At 34.9% G+C, this 15,146-nt stretch overlaps 1 protein-coding gene across 3 annotated transcripts in view; it reads left to right on the forward strand.

The window, feature by feature from the left end:
* Nucleotides 1-7,374: 7,374 nt before the first annotated feature.
* LOC149792292 (ciliary microtubule associated protein 1A-like) overlaps nucleotides 7,375-15,146 on the forward strand; it is a 34,299-nt gene continuing 26,527 nt past the window's right edge. For all 3 annotated transcript variants that reach the window (XM_089970855.1, XM_089970853.1, XM_089970856.1), the window contains exon 1: nucleotides 7,375-7,511. The gene's annotated coding sequence lies outside the window, so the exon portion shown is untranslated. The remainder of the gene's footprint in view (nucleotides 7,512-15,146) is intronic.

Consider the following 15,146-nt stretch of genomic DNA (forward strand, 5'->3'; position numbering starts at 1 on the left):
CGAACCACTTGTCTCTAGAGTACATAATAAATTCATACAAAATTTGCAAATGTGCACATTCAGTTTACAAATGAAATGTTCAATAACACCCAAAATCTTAAGAGTCATTATCAGTACATCTGATTCAAAAGAAAAAACACTTAAATCTCACCAGCAAAACATTTCACATATCAATCATCTAGTTCTATCAATAACCTTCTCAACTAAATGGCAAACCAAGTGTAGTATTCTGCTACTAATATATTCTGGTGTGAAACCTTGACACCACTGTGGGTGTTACAATATACCTATCACACATGACCATGATTCCTACTATATTATGAAATTACAATAATACCTACATCTCATTCATCAGGTAATGTGACAAGGAGATCTACACACATTTAAAATCATGACTGATTATAAGTTATATTCTAGAAGACCATACACAGATGGTAGCACACTTGTACATCATGATGATTGCCACTGAAATATTGAGTTCACGCTCAAATTTCATACAAAAGCACTCGACAGAAATATGTTAAAAATATGAATCTTACCAATGCATCAATTTATATTTACACTGAAGAATATGTGTACAGAAACACAGCATTATCCTTACCTACAGCGAAAAAGAGGAAAGTCAGAACTGCCAACTCGTGTAGTGTTATCTTAACCACTATATTGTTCTAAGTACTCATCTAATGATCTCTCTGTCGGACTTTGACTTGAGTGCATCACTGTGACATGAATTTACCTCGGCTAAATAATATAAAGGAAATGCATGATGGATAGAAAGAAAAAAATGAGGGGTCTCACAAAACATGGACAACTCATCACACTATCGCCTAGAGAGGTGGTTGAGTGGGCTAACTTTGTACATTCATGTCGTAAGTTTTATATTATTGGTCAAGCTTTAGCATTAACTCGGTTTTCTTGTAAACCATATAAAATACTGTTATACCTGAAATCAAGAAACTTGATGATAGGGTGTAAACTGGTCAGTGTTATCTTCATTTCACACTTCCCTGACATACATACATACATGCATACATACATACATACATACATACATACATACATACATATATACATACATACATACATACATACATAGTACGTAATACGAACCTTTGCTATGTCATTTTACTTTTAAAAGCTGAGATGAGTGATAAGAACATTTTTTATGTGGCCACCATGTCAGAAATCTAAATGGCACCATTCTACTGAATGTGTGTACCCGAGTACCAATTTTACATACATACATACATGCATGCATGCATACATACATACATACATACATACATACATACATATATAGTCTTGTATGATGAAAGTATTTTATTAATCCATATACATGTAATAGCAAAGATAGTTTTATCTTTACTGTCTCTTGGCACTTGGTTCAATTTAATATTTTTATTGTTCATGCATTAATCGGATAAATGCATGAATCTCTTGGTACTACAACCATACCAAAGTAGGTCATTGTGACCTATTTTAAAATTTTACTTCCTTTCATTCAAGTTTTGCATTTAGCTCATGACTACACAGGTTTGGGGCATGCTATTAATAATACGTAATATCCTATCCCAAAACTGGGGGACGTATCTTGAAGAGTAGTCAGTAATTATGGCTTATATCTATGTTTTGTTGATTACATGTTATGACTGTTATTTACAGTCATTGTTCATGCTAGAATCATTAAATTAATGATGATATACAGCAAAAGTGGCTCATGTTTATATTTCGTATTTTATTGACATTGGTTACATTTTTGTATTTAGTTTAAGGTCAAATGAATTTGTGGTGTGCTTATATGAATATTAGTATTTGTGAGGGTGTGATTTGGATTTGTAACTTAGCTTGAACAATTTTTCAGTCATATCGCTAAGATGTCTGCAGTTTGACAGTTTATAGTGATGTCTAGCACTGGGGAATCATGCTGCAGACATGTAGCATGATGTCCCACCTAGTCACATTATCCTGACAACAGGCCGACCAGTCCTAACACTAACCTCTTAATGCTGAGTGCCAAGCGAGGCAGCTGTTAGTACCATTTTTGTAAGTCTTTGGTATGACTCGGTCGGGGATTGAATATGAATATTATTCTGCTTAAAATCATGAAAGTTTGCTACAGTCATGAAACTTTATAATTGGATATATCTCTGTTACTTCTACATCGTTAAAACTAAAGAAAGTCACTGTGATCTACATTTTATCCATTACTAACATGGATTAAGTATTTGTCTTATGATCAGATAGATATATTCCTGCTAGACCTATCAACATTATACTGACCTAGATTTCATGTCCAACTGCTCTCACATGGGACTGTTAAGCAGATATCAGACAGGTAAGATAGGGAGATTTACAAATCCACTTTCCTGTCCTAGGGGAACTGAAATTCGGTTTGGCAAGCTCATTATTGTAATACATCAGCCCGCGGGCAAGTCCAAACCCTTTAGAGAATTGTACAAGATACAAAAAAAAATTATTTCATGTCCGTGCTTTACTTAACATTACATAATACACCAGCTCCGTGTGAGCTGCTTTATCGACAGTTTCTTTCATCTAATGTACGTGTCATTTCCATCTTGAGACAATGTCAGTGTCGGTCTCACATTTTCTCGTTAAAATGTGAATATTTACTATTTAAAGCGTGTTTTGACAAATAATAAATCTTGATATTTTAATTAATCGGTTGCATTTTAATCGTAATATTTGTACTTATCCGGGATTCGCCGACTTTTTAGGTCCTTTGTTAGCCTCTGCCAGTTTGTCAAATTGCCGACCATTGGTTTTTCAAATACAGTTTAATGTATATCGAGGTCTTCATGGCGAGTATGTGTTTATAATACAACTCATGAGATTTCTCCGGCAGGTGTGTTTGGAAATAAAAGACTCTCCTGACCCTGCTGAGAGGATTTCGTTCAAAGAGTAATCGATGTTACGAAAATGTAGCACCCGTAAGCGGTATTTATGGTCTTTTTACGTGATAATTACAAGACACTGATACATCCTTACTGCTTGACAAACAACAAAATGGACAAAACTAAGTGTTCTCCAACCATTAACAACAGTAGGATTGTCAAATATTTGGATACATGTCGCTGATTTAAAGGCGACTAGATGATAATTATTAAGCAAACGGATAAAATAAGTGTTCACAAGTCATTTAGTTGCGGGTATATATGAATCATTACAAACACATGCTCTCTCTCTCTCTCTCTCTCTCTCTCTCAATTCTATTTCCAAACCTTTTCTAACTATTTATTTACCTATGTATATGTTTATTGTTGCTCTTGAAACCATATAAAACGCATGTAACACACACACATACACGTGTATATATAACGTATAAGAAAACAAACGTTGAAATAATTATAACTCGATTTCCTTAAAAAGCATCACACTTTATTTTGTCATATCCTGTTATATTTCTTTAAAAGCTTCATACAGACTCCGATTTTATGGCTAACTGTTCTTGCGTTTGGCTATTAGGCAGATGTTACCAAGGCCCGAGTTTCATTTTCATCCTTAAATATAGATTTTCCAGTATTTTATTGCTTTGGATGGGAACCATTATTATTGGACAGAACATTCAGTATGTTTACTCTTTAATCGCTTGATTGATTCTGTTAATAATATGAAGCAAAGACTATTCATTAGGGAACATTGGTATACTGTTATGTACATTAAACAATAACAAAGTCTGGGACTCTCATTTTAATCGGGACAAGTTTATCCAATGTAGAAAGAAATTATTTCACCAGTCCATCAATCCATCTATCTATTAGAAAAAGGTCATCATTTGTCACATATTTCATCGAAATGTAAAAAATATACTGCAAAAAAATCATGAATGAGTATTCATACAAAAATTTCGGCAACTGGTTTCAGCGACAATCTCTCTATGTATTTATCGATCTAGCCATCAACTCAAAGGAAGGATAACGAGTAGATACTTTATCTGTATTATGTTCGACATTGATAGTTCAATTATTTTTTTTTTTTAAATTGTGTGGCGGTAAATATTTGGGGCAATATACCTTTTCATGTGCTATTCCATGCATTGTGTTCCATTCTATTTTCATATCAACTGAATTTGATAAAGCTAAAATTCTGGGGCGAACTCTTGCACACACACCCCACCCACAAACAAAAACAACCTTGTTTGTCATGTGTTATACATTTGTCTTGTCATCGGTGTGTATGTATTTTACTGTTTTTAAAAAAATCAAATCACATACAGTGTGTATTGCTGAAGCAAATAGAATGATGTCAACACTCCAAAATAGTAGGAATACTACACATTTATGTTTAACTCCCATAAAGACAAAGTGAAAAACATATTTTACTGTCAGTCATTAAATATTGTACATTTATTCAATAGTATTAATGTATATAACAGAATTGCTAGTCACTAGTACTATTGTAAACAGTTGTTAATCACTAGTACCAGAGGCGTAGCTGGGGGGGGGGGGGGGCAGGGGGGTACATATGTCCCCGGGCGCCAAGGTACAGGGGCGCCAAAATGAGGCTTACAACGTTACATTATAATAAGTAAACAAGGGTAATGTTAAAAAATGTGATTAAACGGGGAAGGGGCTGGGGCGCCAATTTTATAGTTCGTCCCCGGGCGCAAAATATCATAGCTACGCCTCTGACTAGTACTGCTGTATATAACGGAATTGATAATCACTAGTACTTTTGTCAACGGAATTGTTACCAACTAGTACTACTGCATATAACGGAATTATTCACTACTACTACTGTTTATAACAATTATTCACAGTGACAAGTACATGCATAGACGTAAACATGTAGAACACATATAATGTAGCATACAGGGATAAGCCCTTGCCTCTGCTAAATATATTAGTGTAAATTTATAAATATATATATTTTTTTAATAACTTGCATATCTAATTATATATCCACTGAGTTTAAAATATGTGATTGGGATCCAGGGATAAGCGCTTCCCTTTTTTGACATTTTTCAATGTACAATTATATTTTAATATTTATAAAACCTTGTATTCTGACTGTAAATCCAGTAGGTTTGGGCAAATTCCGATTGCCAAGCGAGTTTTCGTGTACATTAAGTCTTTACTTTTGACCATGTTAATCGTTTGGTTTGGGACGATCATGTTGATTACGTAAGAACTAGAAGATAGTTATATAATTTAAATAGCCCCCCCCCCCCCCTCCTCCGCAAAATGATTAGCTTGAAACAACAAGCTTTCTTGACAGATGACTCCAATTATACCTTGGGAACGCAGGCTTCCATTTGACGTTATGTCATGCAAGCCCTTGCCTGCATGTTAACGTCACTCTCCCACACCTCCCCTGGGATATTTTTGGACCCGTCACTGTTGAGGCATGGAATTAATTCCTACTTAGAACGAATGATAACTCTTTAACCTGTTTGATTATATTGGTGTCGTAGATGCTGTATGCAAATGACACAACTGTAGCCAGTCAATCCAGGAAGCAAAGCAAAAGGCTTTCTTTTTATCCAGATTCAATTAACAATTTCAAATAAAATATTTTTTTAACTGGATTTAATTAACACAGTCACACGAGGCAGACCATCAAAATACAGTAGGAGACTATACATGCCCATAATTCCAACAGACTATTATTTAAACTGACAATTTAAATAAATAATACTAAATAAATAAATAAACAAATAAACAAGTGAGTGGAAAATAGAATGAATACGTTCCATTTAGTTCTCCAGCTAAAATGGACATATCTCTTTATATACTCATCAAATTCGAAAAATCCAAGAAAGTTTATTACTTTTTTTTTTTTTTGCCCTGTGGAAAAAAAGAGAGGATAAAAGTGAAGACACTGTGCACATATTTTCATATGACATTGATATATCACGCAACCATAAAAAAGTGTTACGATATAAATAGCGGTGGTACAGAATATCTGCCATCAGGGCCGGCGCTACCATATAGGCAAACTAGGCAGCCGCCTAGGGCGCTGATTTCAGGGGTCTTATTTTAATTATTTTTTATTGTTTATAAATTTTGAAATTGATATTTTCCGGGGGGGGGGGGAGAGGGGGGAAGGCGCCAGAATCTAACCTTGCCTAGGGCGCCAGATAGTCTGTCCAGGTCTGGCGCCGGCCCTGCCTGCCATTGTTCCATTTGGATGTCAACGAGACTTTTTGGGCACTATAACTATTCAAGTAGCGTTTTATATGTTAGAAAAGTTTCTCTATTTGGTATTCGATTAAAGACCGTAAGCTCGAGATACGTGTGTAAAATTGGTACTCAGGTTAGACCAATAAGTTGTTCTTTTTTTTTTTTTTTTGACTTGCCGCCAGGTATGCTCATTCAGTGGAATGGTGCCAGTTAGATTTCTGACGTGGGTCCACATTAAAAATGTTCTTATCACTTATCTCAGCCTTCAAAAGTAAAATGACGTAGTGACAATTCAGGAGCCCCTCCACACACATGGGCACACACGGCTGTTGGGGTTGCTTGGGCGGTTGCTACGCCACAGAAAATTATCAAGGAGGAACTCATGGTCTCGCATTTATAATGAAATTCGAAAACTAAGAAACAAATAGTTAACAAAGAGTGTAGGAAAATCCCATAGAAGTGAAATGTTAGGATCGAACAACAGGACTTGTTCGCTACATTTACAAACTGGGTTATGATTGATCAGTTACAATTTTTACAAGGTGATATTATTATATAGTTTTACAAAACAGCTTGATTTTGAAGGCAACATTAAAACTTTTAAACTCAACAACGTATGATATACAAATTACTACTTTTGAACTGCCTTTTTATAGCTTGTATGTTTAACATGCTGCATTTTTTTTCCCATCCTTTTATTTCATATTTCAACGAAATAAATGTTATTGATGTATCAAGGGCTTATACGCATCATCTCTTGTAAATTTTCGTTATCACTTTAAATAATAAGTAGAATTATGCCTAACATAAAGTATAATTCATAGGTGATGTATTGGCTAGAATACATTATCATAGATTAATATATTCTGCACCACATCTCACCAAGCTTGATGTATGATAATACATTTCCACTACCACGATCACCGCCATTACGATGATATTTTTGTTGCTCTTGGCCTTGCGTTATTATTATTATTATTATTAATATTAATATTACTGACTGTTCGTAATCCGCAAATCAGCCTTTACTGGTATTAGTAAAATTAAGTTTTTAATTCTTGTAATCCAAAGTTTGCATACAATCACATGCGAGTTGTTGTATGCATAAATTGAAATGACCACACGCGTGTTGTTGTAAGCATAATTGAATTGATATTAGGTTTCGAGTAAGTTCCCTTGTAACTAAGGGTTACAATGGCAACGCATGCAACGAACCTCGCCATTGCTATTGGTCAAAACTGTTCACATGATCACACGTCGTGACGTCTCCGTGTTTGTCTGGCAACCTATTTCTTCAGCCACCTTGATAAGAGAGTGCTGGGTTTTAACTTTTCTGCCGACTAGTGAAACCATCTCAGTATATATTATTAGGTAAGTATCTCTTTTACTTAGTACGTCTGTCATTTTCTAAAATATTTAATTTATAAATGTTGAATTTCATCACTTAAAATCTTGAGTTAATAAAAGGAGCTGTCGTCCACGATACTTTTTATTGTACAGCAATGTCACCGATATGGACTTGCCCAAATGCGCTACATTTAGCTAAACAAATATTATTGTTAATTTTCTTTTTGTCGAGTATGGTCATTTAAATTGTTGTCAGTATATTTATCTTATACTTGCTGGACGCTGTTTACAGTTGCCACATTAAGTGCTGTGATCATTTCTACTCCTGGTTGGGAGTAGCAGTTTGCAATATTTATAGCCTGCTAAAAGTCACTTGAGCACTGGAGAAGTGAGACCATAAATCAAGAGGAATAACAAATAGGAGTGTTGGCCGATTCGGACCAGTGTTGTGATTTTAGCCAAATTACGGATATATTTGATAAATATGAACTATTATATAATTAACACCCCCCCCCCAAAAAAAAAAAAACCAACAAAAAAACAACGAAACACACAATACATACCACTTTTTTTATTGTAGTGGATAGTCTTGTTTTTGCAAACATAGTAAGAGAGTTTTAAAAGTTGCTTTTTCTGCTCTTAAATTTACAGGACTTATTTAAGATTTATGTCAATTCGTTCTAATTCACCCACCCCTCCAAGTCCCACATTATGCATACCTTGTCCAAATGAATTTGGATTTGTGAGCATGGTTTGTAAAATGTGTCTGCACTTCTGGGAGTTGTAAGATGGTTTCAGGCAGGCTTTCTCTCAGTGCCAGGGATGGATCCAATGAGGGTGGAGTTGGTGCATACCATTGCTCTTCTATAATGAATGTGAAACAGCTGCAGCAGTTCTTAGAATTAGTGTTCTCTATGGTTAAATATTTAAAATTATGCCCAGAAAATACTTGCAGTGCAGCTTTCAGGGGCTTTGCCCCCTGGCCTCTCACTAGGGATTCCACAAAAAATATCCCATGCCTACTCATTTATGCCCCTCCCTAAACAATATTCCTGGATCTGACCCTGAATGCATACCTGCCAGGACATGAAATGTCATGCAAAATCAATGTATTTGACTCCCAACCCAACCCCTGACAGGATCGTGTTTTAAAAAAACATAATTTTCAGTAAATCTAGGAAATGACACTTACCATATTAAACAGTAACCAGTCATATTTAATACTCATGGAAAACTATGTATTCTTAGCAGTTTATACAGTTGATTATTTGAGAGGTGATTAAGCAGTAAGGCAGTCAGATTTTAAGAACCACCATTGCATAAAATACTTAATTGACCCGATGTTGTGTCAAGCATCCTTTAAACACTTTTATGGGAGAGTCCATTTAAGTAATTTTCTAAGGTAAAGACTGAACAGATAGTTATCAGGAAGGGGTTAGAATTTTCTGAAAAATATTTTGATCCCTGCATAACTTGAACATTTCTTTTGCTCTGATGTGTAGGAAAAAGGACTAATTATATTCGTTGTATTACTTAAATAAATTTTGATGAGACAAAAGGGAAAAAAAGATCTTGGTTTGAAAGAAAATCCAATATCCACCTACCCCATAAAAGGAAATGAGTGGGCCCTAAGTGCATAAAGTAGAACAACCCAATTCATTTGAAGTTATGTAAATAAAAAGAGATGCTGAAGAAACAAAAGCTACACTCTTCATTGCTTTGAATGATAATGCTTAAACCATCTCTATTATATATTAATGAATGATTAATGATCAGCAAATGGGTGTTCCTGCCAGATTTTATTCCATATATAACATGCAAAACATGAAATAGTTTTGAAGTGTGATTCATTTTTTAAGAAAAAATGTCAAAATAGCTGTGATTTAGAGAATTCTGAGCCATCAGTGAAGTGAGCAAAGTCTAGCAAAACTAAATTTTTGAATTTGTGGTTGACAAAATATGACTTTGTAATGTGAACTTGTAAAATGGAGCATTTCTTTCTTCACACAGTGCAAAAATCATATTAACATTTGTTAGAGTGTACAAGGGTACATGGCCACAAAATAGCTTGAAAATGTAAATGTATTCTTGTTATGAATAAAAAGAACCAATTATATTCATTTTATTAGTTGAGACAAATAAATAATCTTGTGCTAAGGAAAAAATATGCCCTAGTTACTAAGAAATCCCAGCCTCGTCCCACCTCCAGTGCCCAGGAGAAATCAAATTGTTGGTCCCTAACAAGCTTATACTTTCTACTGTGGCCATTGCTTGTTTGACACTACCTCACATCAATGCAACCATCTTTTTATATAATAATAATAATAATAATAATAATGAGGACTTTGTATAGTGCCTAATCTTTAGAAGCTCTAAGCGCTTTACAACATTACACAACACATACAAGATAAAAAACATATAATGATATGATTACAAAAACAAACACCATGAAATTAGAAAACACAAAAAACATGCTGAGAATATTTAAGGTAGGAAACATTATTACGTCTTTAAGTTTGTTCTTGTAGTCGAAATAAGCAAGTTTTGAGAGCGCTCTTGAATGGGATCATTGATGCTGAGAAGAATATTACAAGATGTTCAGTGATGTTTGCAGAACAGTACTATCCAGTCCCTGATGATTACAAAAGTGAACCCTAATGACACTTTTATCACCTTTAAATGCCCACCAAACTACTGAGAGTGGCAAACATTCTAACTAGTCTTGACAGCATTCCACTTTTTTTTGTTTATTTTTATTTAATGTTTGTGTAGTTGTGATTATATGAGTGTATGTGTGAGTGTGGTGATGATATTTGAGAATTTTTAGTCAACCGACATTTTTTAGTTAGAAAGTGAATTGCCCCAGTAAATGCTTCAAATGAAATATATTTTATTTATTTTATTTAAATTGGAATTTTCAGTCACATTTTACATTGCCTGATATGAGTTGATAACTTATTTTCAATTGGGTTGTATGCAGTACACCACCCCTCACCCTCCCTACCTTGGGACCTCAAAACACTTTTTGAGTCTCAACACCATAATGTTCTATAACTACTACACCATCATTTTCTATAAATTAATTACAGGATAATATTCCATTATAAGACAGTGTATGAACAAAATAATATATAATACAAAAAGATTAACTGTTTCGCATCACCAATTCATATTTTAGTAACTAGAAGTCTCCCAACTGTATTAAGATTTATTTTGGACTGGGTGTTGTTTATTAATATTATGTATACAAACAGATAATCTCATGAAGTACAAATTTTGGGGGGTCAGTCTGAACAATGAAGCCATAAATCTGCCAGTTTGCACCCAGTCATTGTTTCTAGTGTTTTAGAAATACTGGCAAAAATAAAGGTTATTTGGAGAATCTTTTCCACGATGAAGGTCTTTCTGACATTTACTAATAGGGCTTCAATATCAGCCTAATTTGTGCAAAAATGGCATTTTTGTCATTGCTTAACTTTTGATACATGTATCTACAAAATTCCAGCATAAGAGTTATGAGAGAGTGTATTTATATATAGGCAGGTTGGAGCTCCTTTGTATTTTTTATTTTTAATTTTGTAAAGATTTGAGGCAGTACATAGGTCTTGTTTAATATATCCAACAATGTATTAGATTTATAGGATTTCAAGGCTAGCTTTCCCTGGTAAACAAAACCCGACACATCCCATCATTGATTTTACATGAATTCCACTATGTCCTGAAGAGCAAGATAGACTGTGATATGTTAGAACGATTTCAGGATTTTAAGGCTGGCTTTCTCTGGCAAAAAAACCCCACCAAACAAAAATAACATCCCATCATTGATTTTACATGAATTCCTGAAGAGTGAGATAGAACTTTGTGATATATTGGGTGATTTGTTGATAGGATAACAAATGCATTCAGCGGTAAAGTCTGGGTGCTAAAGCAGTTCAAGTCTTCCTTAACAATTATCATAAAGCAGTCTTGTATTATCCATCCCAGAAAACCTTTGATGGATTGTTAGTATGGATATAACGACTTCTTGAGAAACAGGGTGCAGAACCAATTCTATTCTAATGCACCTGCCTATTACTGCGGTTCTTTAAATTAGTCATGGTGGTATATTTTGATTTAGGTCTGGTTACATGAAATCTTGATCAAGTGATTGAAAAGGTTAATATTTTTTAAGTTGAAAAAATTAGTCCCCCATACTTAAAAAAATTAAAACAAAAACAACAACAATTATATAGGGAGATCTGTTTAGTGACACTGTAACATATTCTGTAATATGGAAGTAGATGAACATATGAAGTACGTAGATACTATTTGATTTTGAACTAGAATGTGAGTACCTTATTATTCAGGCTTGAAAAAGGACCTCAGGGTGCCTTATTGTTCAGGCTTGAATAAGGACCTGAGTGCCACCTTATTCAGGCTTGAAATAGGACATTGAGTGCCTTATTATTCAGGCTTGAAAAAGGCCCTGAGTGCATTATTATTCAGGCTTGAATAAGGACCTGAGTGCCACCTTATTCAGGCTTGAAATAGGACATTGAGTGCCTTATTATTCAGGCTTGAAAAAGGCCCTGAGTGCATTATTATTCAGGCTTGAAAAAGGCCCTGAGTGCATTATTATTCAGGCTTGAATAAGGACTTGAGTGCTTTATTATTCAGCTTGAAATAGGACATTGAGTGCATTATTATTCAGGCTTGAAAAACTACCTGAGTGCCTTATTATTCAGGCTTGAATAAGGACTTGAGTGCCCTGTTATTCAGGCTTGAAAAAGGACCTGAGTGCCTTATTACTCAGGCTTGAATAAGGACCTGAGTGCCTTTTTATTCAGGCTTGAAAAAGGACCAGAGTGCTATATCATTCAGGCTTGAATAAGGACTTGATTGCCTTATTATTCAGGCTTGAAAAAGGACCTGAGTGCCTTATTACTCAGGCTTGAATAAGGACCTGAGTGCCTTATTATTCAGGCTTGAAAAAGGACACTGAGTGCCTTATTACTCAGGCTTGAAAAAGGACCTGAGTGCCTTATTACTCAGGCTTGAATAAGGACCTGAGTGCCTTATTACTCAGGCTTGAATAAGGACCTGAGTGCCCTGTTATTCAGGCTTGAAAAAGGACCTGAGTGCCTTATTATTCAGGCTTGAATAAGGACTTGAGTGCCCTGTTATTCAGGCTTGAAAAAGGACCTGAGTGCCTTATTACTCAGGCTTGAATAAGGACCTGAGTGCCTTTTTATTCAGGCTTGAAAAAGGACATTGAGTGCCTTATTACTCAGGCTTGAAAAAGGACCTGAGTGCCTTATTATTCAGGCTTGAATAAGGACTTGAGTGCCCTGTTATTCAGGCTTGAAAAAGGACCTGAGTGCCTTATTATTCAGGCTTGAATAAAGACCTGAGTGCCTTATTATTCAGGCTTGAATAAGGACATTGAGTGCCTTATTACTCAGGCTTGAAAAAGGACCTGAGTGCCTTATTACTTAGGCTTGAAAAAGGACCTGAGTGCCTTATTTATATGTTTCTATGGTGATGGAAAGTTCTGCCTATGTACATCTGTGAGCATGAGTCAACAATTTCACCTATCTGAGTATTATAGGAGAACACAAAACTGTTTGATTTTCATGGGGGACAAAGAAAACTGACCTTCCCGGAGGGGGGGGGGACAAAGAAAACCGACCTTTTTGGGGCAGTGTGGGGTTGGTTGGGTTAAAGGATTAATATTATGTTTAATGTACATATAAATCTAGTTTCCATTCAATACAAGGTCCATGCAGATTGTTAATGTTCTTCTTAATACTCTCTTTATAACTGGAGAAAAAAAAATTCTACCGTAAATCTTCTGCATATAAGAGATGGGTTATGAGGGTAACATCGAAGATAGGAGAGCAATGCTACTTCATTTGGCGATAGCATCAGACTCATAGTCCTTGTGGTCTCGAGTTTGATACCTGCACTGGTCAGTCCAGGTCAGCTGCTTCATTGTGTCCTTAGAAAAGGCACTTATCTCCCATTTCCTTGATATGACATAGCAATAAATTTTGAAGTGCCATTAAAACCAACAAAAATAAATTATCTCTCTTAGATAGGAGGTACGGTATTTTACATTAATTAGATAAGTCATTTAAGAAATGATTGACAAAACTCTTTAACTAAATGAATGCAGATCAATTGGTATTTATTTTAAACAAAGTGTACTTTCATTGCCTGCACTGAGTCAGTTTTCGATATTTAAAAAATCATTAAAAAGACCTAACAAATGTTTGAAAATCATCAAAAAAATCTAACAAATTTGTCAGATACATACCAAAATATGTAACAAATTTGTGAAAATCATGTTGAAAAATCAAACAAATGTATAAAAATTGTGCTGAAAAATCAAACAAATGTGTGAAAATCAGGCAACAAAATCGAACAAATGTGTGAAAATCATGCAAAAATTCTAACAAAAGTGTGAAAATCATGCTATATAATTGTAAACCCTACTATTATTTCATTTTTTTTTAAATTTTAAGTTTTAGAATTTATCCTGATTATGAGTAGAGCAAAGCTCTAGACACTGAATACCCTAAAATCATTTTACGAAATTTAAATGGTGACACTTTTGTTATATCTGTTTAGTTCTGTTCTACTACTATCAAGTTGTCTATGTATATGTGTATACTTACCAGTAGTGTACTAAAGGGGGGTGGGTGGGTATGGACAGTCATTTATCATCACCCTGGGCACCATTTGCCCTTAGTATGTTACTGATACTTACAGGTATAACAAGTCCGAGGATTGCATAGTCAGGGACGTAACTGATGCAAACATCAAATGTTTAAGTAGCATGATTTCTGATTGATACTTAATTTATTCAAGCTTTTGAAAAGGTAACTTTAATGCCCAAACTCCTTTAAGCTTCATAATTGCTGAGAAAGAAAAGTTGGTGTTCAAACACATTCAAACAAATCTATGTGTTTGAGAGAAAAAAAATTGAGACAGGAAAAATATTTTTTAATAAAATTTTATCAGTTAATCAAGGAATATTTTTATTATAAGCATAAGCATTTAAAAAATATATCAGCATATTTCTTCTTTGCATTAACTAAATTAACATGTATCAAAATTCTTTTACTGGAGGTAAAATCTGACTAAAATTTCAATTAAGTACACTATGAACCCTATAAGTGGGGTGCCTGCCTTTCAGAGGCGGCGTTAGGAGTACGCGGGGCCTAGGGCTGACCATGACTGCGTGGGGCCAGAGTATCAATATCTTGATTGATATGCTACTGCAAACTCATAAGGATGACCTTAGGCCTGAAGTGTGGGGCCCCCTCAAGAGCGGGGCCTGTGGCAGTCGTCCTACTTGCCACCCCCAAGTCACCAGCATAATTATCGGTACACTTGGATTAAGTAAATGATCCCATTTCAAATGGCATGCTTCAATGTAATAGAGATATTCAGTCATTTTATGACAATAGTGCTAATAGTGACAAAGTGATCATCGATGCACAATATACAGATTCTACATAATACATTCCAACTGTACAGAATATTTGCCTTGATACGTCCAGGGAGCCTGTGTGATAAATTTGTCTAAAATTAGGTGTCGCTTTAATACCACACAAACGTATCTCTATGCTAATAATAAATATTGAGCAAAATTTGGGTTTTATCAGCAGTTCAGTA

The sequence above is a fragment of the Sinohyriopsis cumingii genome, chromosome 9 (assembly GCF_028554795.1).
Source record: "Sinohyriopsis cumingii isolate HCF-2022 chromosome 9, ASM2855479v2, whole genome shotgun sequence".
NCBI classification, from domain to species: Eukaryota; Metazoa; Mollusca; class Bivalvia; order Unionida; family Unionidae; genus Sinohyriopsis; species Sinohyriopsis cumingii.